The sequence below is a fragment of the Quercus suber genome, unplaced genomic scaffold (assembly GCF_002906115.3).
Source record: "Quercus suber isolate HL8 unplaced genomic scaffold, Cork oak 2.0 scaffold_379, whole genome shotgun sequence".
Classification (NCBI taxonomy): domain Eukaryota; kingdom Viridiplantae; phylum Streptophyta; class Magnoliopsida; order Fagales; family Fagaceae; genus Quercus; species Quercus suber.
Window position 1 is genome coordinate 372,439 of NW_027069831.1, and position 8,033 is coordinate 380,471.

At 35.4% G+C, this 8,033-nt stretch overlaps 1 pseudogene; it reads right to left on the reverse strand.

Moving 5' to 3' along the window:
- Positions 1-6,058: 6,058 nt before the first annotated feature.
- On the reverse strand, positions 6,059-7,830 carry LOC112001744 (hydroxycinnamoyl-CoA:piscidic acid hydroxycinnamoyltransferase-like; annotated as a pseudogene).
- Between the last annotated feature and the right edge of the window lie 203 nt (positions 7,831-8,033).

Here is an 8,033-nt window from a genome sequence, read left to right on the forward strand (position 1 = left end):
CTTGTTTAATATTTTTTATTTTTTCACCCGGGCCCACATCTCAGTTTACTCTCTCTCCCTTTCTGTTTTTCTCTCGTCTCTTCCTCTCTCCCCACTCTCTGTTTTGTTCTCTCCTTTCTCTTTCTCGGTCCATCTCTCTCAGATCGGCGTGGTTGAGGGTGTGGGTTTGTGGGGATCGGCGTCTGTGGTGGACATCGGCGTTTGTGGTCGAGGTTGAGGTGTGGGTCACGGTGGTTGCTGGGCTGTGGAATTGATGAATCGGTGGTTGGGTTATGGAAATCGGTGACTGGGTTGTGGGAATCGGTGGCTGGGTTGTGTGGGTTTGGGTTTTGGTGGGTCATTAGGTGGTGGAGTCTGGTCTGTTTGGTGGTGGAGTCCGGTCTGTTTGGGTTTGTGGGTATGGATTTGGCATTGGTGGCGGTGTCGGTTTTTAGGTGGTGGTGGTGGTGGTGGCTGCTGCGCTGTGGTTGAGTTTTTTCTTTTTTCTTTTTCCTATGAGATTGATTGTGATTGTGGTGGCAGTGGAGGTTGGGTGTGGTGGTTGGCTACGGTTGGGGTGTGGTGTTTGTAGCTGTGTTGTGTTTGATTGTGCTTATGTTTAGGTTGATTTTTGTTCTACATTAAACATTTTAAAGTGGTGTTTTAAAATATTTTAAAAATTAATGTGTAAAAATCTAGGAAAAATTTGATGTCGAAATAAACGAAGGGCTAGCTGTAGTTGAGATATCAATCCTTTTTTTTTTTTCAAGAGCAAATTTGAAATATTATTCATTTGTTTGATGTGTTTGCATAGGGTTTAGGGAGTATGACAATCTTGATCTTGTTTTATTAGAATATTTAAATGAAATAAATAAGAAACAAAAATAATAGAGTCAAATAATCTTGGGAAAGGAAAGAGATCATACCGAGCTCATCGGCAAGGTTGGCCTTGGGGTCCACGATTTCAGGGGCCATGACTTGAAATTTTGGTGTTTGTTGTCTAGAAATCACTTTCTTAAAAACTACCATCTAATTTGCATTATTTATAGGGTAATCAATAGGATTATCCTCCACAACAATGCCATGACACTTTACACACGAAACCGTACATGCGAATGTGATTGGTTGGTTGGAAGGAAAGAATAGAAAAGGATTTGAGAAGCAAGGAAAAAGAAGGATTGATGCCTATTTTGATTGGGTAGAAGAGGAGAATTGGAGGACTTGGTTTCCTTTTGGGATCAACGTAAGAAGAAACCATGATAAAGACGTTAGTAAAAAGTATAAAACAAGTAATAAATGAGTTTCAAGAATAAATAAATAAAAAAAGTATTATTTTTGAGTTAGAGTAGTAAGCAAAAATGCATGAAATTAATAAATAAAAAATTAATATTGAAAGAAATAAGAAAGTAATGTTGTTTTATTTATTAGTTTTTTTTTAGAAAGAAATAAGAGACAGAATGTTGTGTCTATAGTTTAGTTTATGTTGTATATATAAGTATATACAAGATAGATTAATACACACATGCACAAAGTGCTTGGGGGTCACGGGGGGAAAGAATTCAAGTTACGGGGTTAATAGTATGTTGTAATTATCTCTAAAAAAAAAGATAGATTAATATATATACATACACACACACCAAAACGTGTCTATTGAAATGTTATAACCCTTTAAATTGGATATACCAAAAGGTACTTATTGAAAGGTTATAACCCTTTGTGGGGCCCGTGGGCCTGATAACCTCGGCCCATCATATAGCAAGCCCGAGGCCCATGCCGAGGAGTGCAAACTATTTCTGAGGAGAAGGGGGGGAAGCCTACTTTCCTAGGACCAGGCCGAGGATACCTTGTCCTCGGCCTGACAAGGGTGGTTTCGGGGAGAGTCTAACCCCAAAGTAGGTTGTCACCATCGCATTGAATGCACTCAACTAACCCCCCCCTGGCCGCATTAATGGGGAGGTAACCCTTTGACAGGATAACGTTGGGTAGAGCGAGCCACTTGAGTACCGATAAGGCCTCTGATGGGACGGACAACCAGAAGAAAAGCGAATAGATGACCAACAAATGGCAGCAGAAGATAGGAAGATGAAAACTATAAAAGAAGAGTTAGTAACCCCAAAAAAGGGGAGGGAAAGAAAAGGCCTCCTCGGCCACAGTCCGAGGAGCAATCCCTCAGTTGTAAGAAACACACATAGCCTTTTCTAATATAAGTTGGCCATGGTGATCAACGGCCAGCACCTAAGCCTTTCAACCCACTCTCTATAAATGTATTGTTTGGGCTTGTTGGGCCGGGAACTAACATTCAACTCAAATTGAGTCCTACAATTGGCGCCGTCTGGGGAAGGATTAGGGTGCTGGCCGGTGCACAAGGAAATGTTCCAAGTTGTAAGACTTGATTACAGTAGACTGAATGAGATAAGTTCTAAGTTTAATTTCTAAGTGTTTGCTTACGATAGATTGGAAAAGGTAAATGTTCCAAGTTGTAAGACTTTGATTTACAGTAGACTGAATGAGATAAAGTCTAATTTTAATTTCTAAGTGTTTGTTTACGATAGATTGGAAGGTAAATTTCAAATTTGTAAGACTTTGACTTACAGTAGACTGAATGAGATAAAGTTCTAAGTTTTAATTTCTAAGTGTTTGCTTTACGATAGATTGGAAAAGGTAAATGTTCCAAGTTGTAAGACTTGATTTACAGTAGACTGAATGAGATAAAGTTGTAAGTTCTAAGTATTTGTTTTACTACATAGATTGAATAAGATAAGAGTTCATTTTAAGTATTTATTGCGCCAAAAAAAAAAAAAACAAAAAAAAAAAAAAAAAAAAAAAAAAAAAAAAAAAACGAAAGAGAAAACAAAAGATCTGATATTATTGATTCAAACATAAAACAAATTACATACTACAATCAGAGGCTCAGGTAAGCCTGTGTACAAGGAAATTACAAGCTAATAGCCACCTGCTATTCCTAGCTACCCTACAAATCAGAAGGCCAGGTGAAGCCGCCCCGGGGAGAACAGGAAGGAGGAAGTGTCAACTCGTGCCTTTATTGGCATAAAGAGAATGGAGAGCTTGACACGAGGAGGAGGTGAAGGACAATCAAATTTTAGTCAAGTGAATTTATTAGTTAATTAATATGCAAACATGTAGTAACACAAACAAATCATCAATAACTAATAATGCAACAAAAAATAAATAACATGGTGATTTGTTTACAAATGGGGAAAACCTAATGGCAAAAACCCCACTGGGTGATTTTTAGGTCACCACTCTTGAAATTCCACTATTATCACAACAAGCGGTTATAAGTAAAGGAATTTAAGTACTTTATACTAACCTACAGTTGAACCCTTACCCCAATACCCAATTGGATTTGTTCTGTACTGACAATTTTCCCTTTTGATGCACGGCTTCCAAGTACGTGACTAATCAATTGTGCGGATTCCAGTACGCGACTTCAATCACCAACTAGAGAGAGTTGTTGGCTATAAAATTCTTCAGTTCATCCATGATGAAGATCAGGAAGATGTTTAGTCACAAAACCTAAAGGTGTACATACACAGCAACTTCTTCAAGAATGATGAACTAGGGCAAAATTTGTCTCTGGTCACAAATTGCTTAAACAAACTTTGCTTAATACTTGTGCAACTTGTGTACTCTTTGACAACCCTTAAAACAATCATTTTATATGTCTAGGGTTAGGAGAAAAGAAGGCTCAAAGACACATTCATGGATTCCAAGAAAGTCATATCAAAATTCTGAAATTCATAAACCTTGATAGATAAGAGGTGTCGAGCAGTTGTCAAGCAGGTGTCAAGCACACGGGCTTGAGTAGCTTTCTAAACCTCAACATATGTTAGCTGTCGAGCTTTAATGAACTTGCACTTCTTCTGCTTGTTTCTTGGACAGACTTGATGACTTCAACACTTGATCTTGAAACACAGTTTCTTGAAGTATTAAAAACACCTAGAACTACCTAATTATAAGTAAAGTGCGTTTTGTCAAAATATTAGCTAATTACATAAAAGAATGACATATGTTCTTAACAAGTGAACCACATATGTCCTAACATTTGGCATGTAGTACAAGCAAGTTGATGAATTGACTTGACATAAAACAATATATATATATATATCTATATATATATATATATGCTTTTGCTATTTTATTTTTGGTATCTCTACTTTATATTGATTATTTATGTGTTCTTTGGAATTTTACTTTGGGTTGCAATTTGGTTTTGTATTTTTAAGTTATTATCTTTTTTTTTTCTTTTTTATGATTGTTAAATGTTATTTTATTGCATATAAATATAGTTTACAAGAACATAATGTTATTCTATTATATATCATGGCTTGGATAATTTGGTGTTTGACTTATGAGTATATATATATATATATTTATGATTCTTTTTCTCAATTTATTTTCTATTTCTCTCCCAAAAAAGGTGATTACTCTCTCTCTCTCTCTCTCTCTCTCCTCCTTTCTCTCTCTCTCTCTCTCTCTCTCTCTCTCTATATATATATATATATTATTTATTCTTTTTTGCAACATTACTTTAGATTGATGAATCATTGTATTTTTTATATAATATTATTGGTGAATACGATTTGGTAGTATGTTTGATTTTTTAAGTTTTTCGCCAAAAGTCTTCTCTCTCCCTCTTTTAGCTTTTGTTTGATTTTTTTTTTTGACATAATACTTAGATATTTTGGAAGTGAGATTTTGAATTTATATCAAAATACATGTACAATGTTGGCTATGTATTTGAATGTGTCTATCAACTATTAAAATTAAACCGCCCAAGATGAATATGTATAGACAATATTTTTATTTTTATTTTTCATTGATTTATTATTTAGTTATAACATCAAAATTAAAGTGAATGAATATGTAAAATTAAAACTGCCTAAGAGGAATTTGTAAAGCTAATATATTTATATATTTAATATTGTCAAAAAATTAAAAGTAAAAAATAAATAATAAAAAGAATAGTGATGCAGCCAATGATGTAACGAATGAGAACACTCAACAGGAGCGTAGCAACAAAAATGCGATATGAAAATCTAGTTAAAGACAATTAAATCTTAATAAATAAATGTGTATGCATTAAAAAAAGAATTTAGATCATGTTCTCTTTATGTTGTTATACATATTATTTTCTTTCATTTCGATAGGGGAAGTGTTCAATTTTAGACATAAATTCTACTTTTTTCCTACATATTATTTTAAATATTAAATTTATAATATGGTATAGTCTCTTAGAAATGTCTAAGAAATATTCAGTTCCAATCTCATGCATCTATATTAGTAAACAAAATTCAATTGATAGTTTGAAGCTACTCCTAAGATGAGAAAAATTATAATTATAATAATCTCTTTTTAAGACAATAAAATTTTTGAATAATATATTTGAAACTCAAACAGTTTAGTTGTACAGGAAAAATAAATCCAAATAATAAAATTATGATATATTTTTTGGGATAGATAAATGAAAAATAATTTTAGAAATTGTTTGAGATTTTGAGAGAACAAATTATTTTCCTCAAAATTTAGAGAAAAAATTATATATTATACCATAACTAAAATAAAATTATCTATTCCTACGCATCGCGTGAGTTTGCGATTAGTTTGTAATAAATTCTATAGATTATAGCTAGGTGTCAAGAGTTAAAGACTTCCAAAATATGAACATTATTCTTGCTTGTATAACGCTATAAGTAAATATTTTTAAATATCAAATGACAAAGTATATCAACTTACATAAATAGCAGAACTAAATCTTGAATCATCAATTGGCCTCCAAAAGAGAGAAATTTTGGTTTAAATTTGCTTGCCATTATTTTGCACATCAACTTACATAAATAGCAGAACTACAAAGATAGGATGTATCCCATCCAGCTACTTCTAAATTAAAGGAACCGTTCTATCTAATAATTTAAAATAGCAACAGATTAACAACTAGTGTTAAATCTTCTGCTACCATTTCTTCCTAGAAGATAGGAAGCATTATTGACAAATCCTATCAACTAATCAACTGCTACCAATCCTTGCGAAATAACTAAGAACTAGTCCAGCACATCCAACTCCACTTCATCAGCTTTTATCCTTTGTTGAGTCCAAGCACTCATGCAACTTTGCACATCCACAGCTGGTCCTGTGTTGTCCTGACAGATATTTCGGTTCATATAGCAAGATCCTCATAGAAGAATTTCTTGAAAGAATCCATATGTTGTGTTTGTAAACGAAATGATATGATGAGAGATCCATCATTAAGGGGACTTGGCAAAATAAATGATTTACCATCCATATTTAACAACCCTGGACCCACGTATGTAGGCTTTTCCCATCCAAAATCTGTGTCATAGACTGGTAGATTCATCCAGCTACCAAGAGAAAGGTTAGGATTCCCTAAGAAAGGTGCTTCGGTACCGAGTCCTCGAATGTGAAAGCTGTTCCTCAGACCACCAACATGTTTCTGACTTGCTATAAAATCAAGATTAGACCTTATATACTCATTTGTCACTGTCTCAATGGCTTCCCTTAGTTTTCCAGCAGAATAACTCAGTGGCTTGGACAAGAGGTCGCCGTAGAGACATGTTGATGTCACTGTAGCACAAATTGCGTTTCCAAAATATTGTTGAGGGAGAGGTGGATTTAACCGGTTGCGAACGTCAACTAAAATGCGAAGCCTTGTAGGTTGATTGTTATGGTCAGGTACACGACGTACCTTACAAGCACACCTCCACATGTGGCCAGAAATAGCCTCGTATCTAGAATAGAGCCTTATTGTCGACACCCCATTTTCTTGATATGGGGTTTCATTATTGGCTCTGTTCTTTAGTCCCTCAACTTGCTCTCTTGTAAGTTTTAATAAGGTCACACTAGTTTCCTTCTTTTGCCCTTCCTTGGCATCCAAGCTCCCGATCACGAGTGGTGACTTTGTGGTATGTTATGTCATCAAAGCGCGGCTTCATAAGCGGTTTACTTGATCTCAGCACAGTTCGATCAAGAAATGGTATCTCATCGTCCTCCAAATCGCATCCTCGAGCCAACTTTGCCCATGATCTGATGAAGTTAGTTGCAGATAGTCCATCGGCCATGGTATGAGATACGGCTGTTCCAACACAAATGCCACCACAGCTAAATCTTGTCAATTGTGCCAGGAACAGAGGCCACTCCTCAATTGGAGTAGTATAATCAATCTTGGGGACAAGATCTTCGACTACACCAGTTGGTGCAAAATCACCAAGTTCATCCAATTTCGCGTCAGCATAAGCTTTCGATATTTGCACTCCCATTGCATTGCAATCAAGTTCTAGCCGGCCACCTTCTATCCAGCGTAGCCGCCCAGCTAGGGGGTAGAAGTGAACCAATGCACGACTTAAGGCATTTTTCATCTTCTCGAATGAAAATGGGATGTTGTTGTTGGGTTTGTAAATGTATATGGCTGGTGCATGAGTCCACTGCGCTACTTGATCACTCTCAGATAACTGCAATATGCCATTTGGACTAGGCTCGCTTGGAATGACTACGAAATTAGACTTGATGCTGATGCTTATCATTTTGTTCTACAGATTAAGGCAATAACTTCTCTTAAAAACTTCTTTTGGAAACCCTTCACCTTGCCATAAAAACTGCCTTGTTCATAATTCAGTTGTTCTCCAAAATACAGGATTTTTAGGCTTCATTTCCATGTTGGCAAACAATGACAGATTGTTCACCAACTCTGGCCACATACTCCCAAGAATTCAGTCAAGATGGTAGTGCAGTTTTTCTTTTAAGTATTCAAAACCATTTATCTGTGGAAAAAACTTTGAGAATAAGCTGCAGCAAACATTAGCAGAAATATCTGGACAATAAAAACACTTAAAAACCCATTTGAATCTTGAGAAGTCATTACAAAACGAAGGGCACAACTACACAACAAAGCAATAGAAATATCAAACTTCATGGTGAACTTTTAGTCATGCTTGCTGTCATCAATCTAGTCTGACAGTTTTTATTATTATTATTATTATTATTATCATCATCAATCCTAGTTTGACATTCTCACCAAC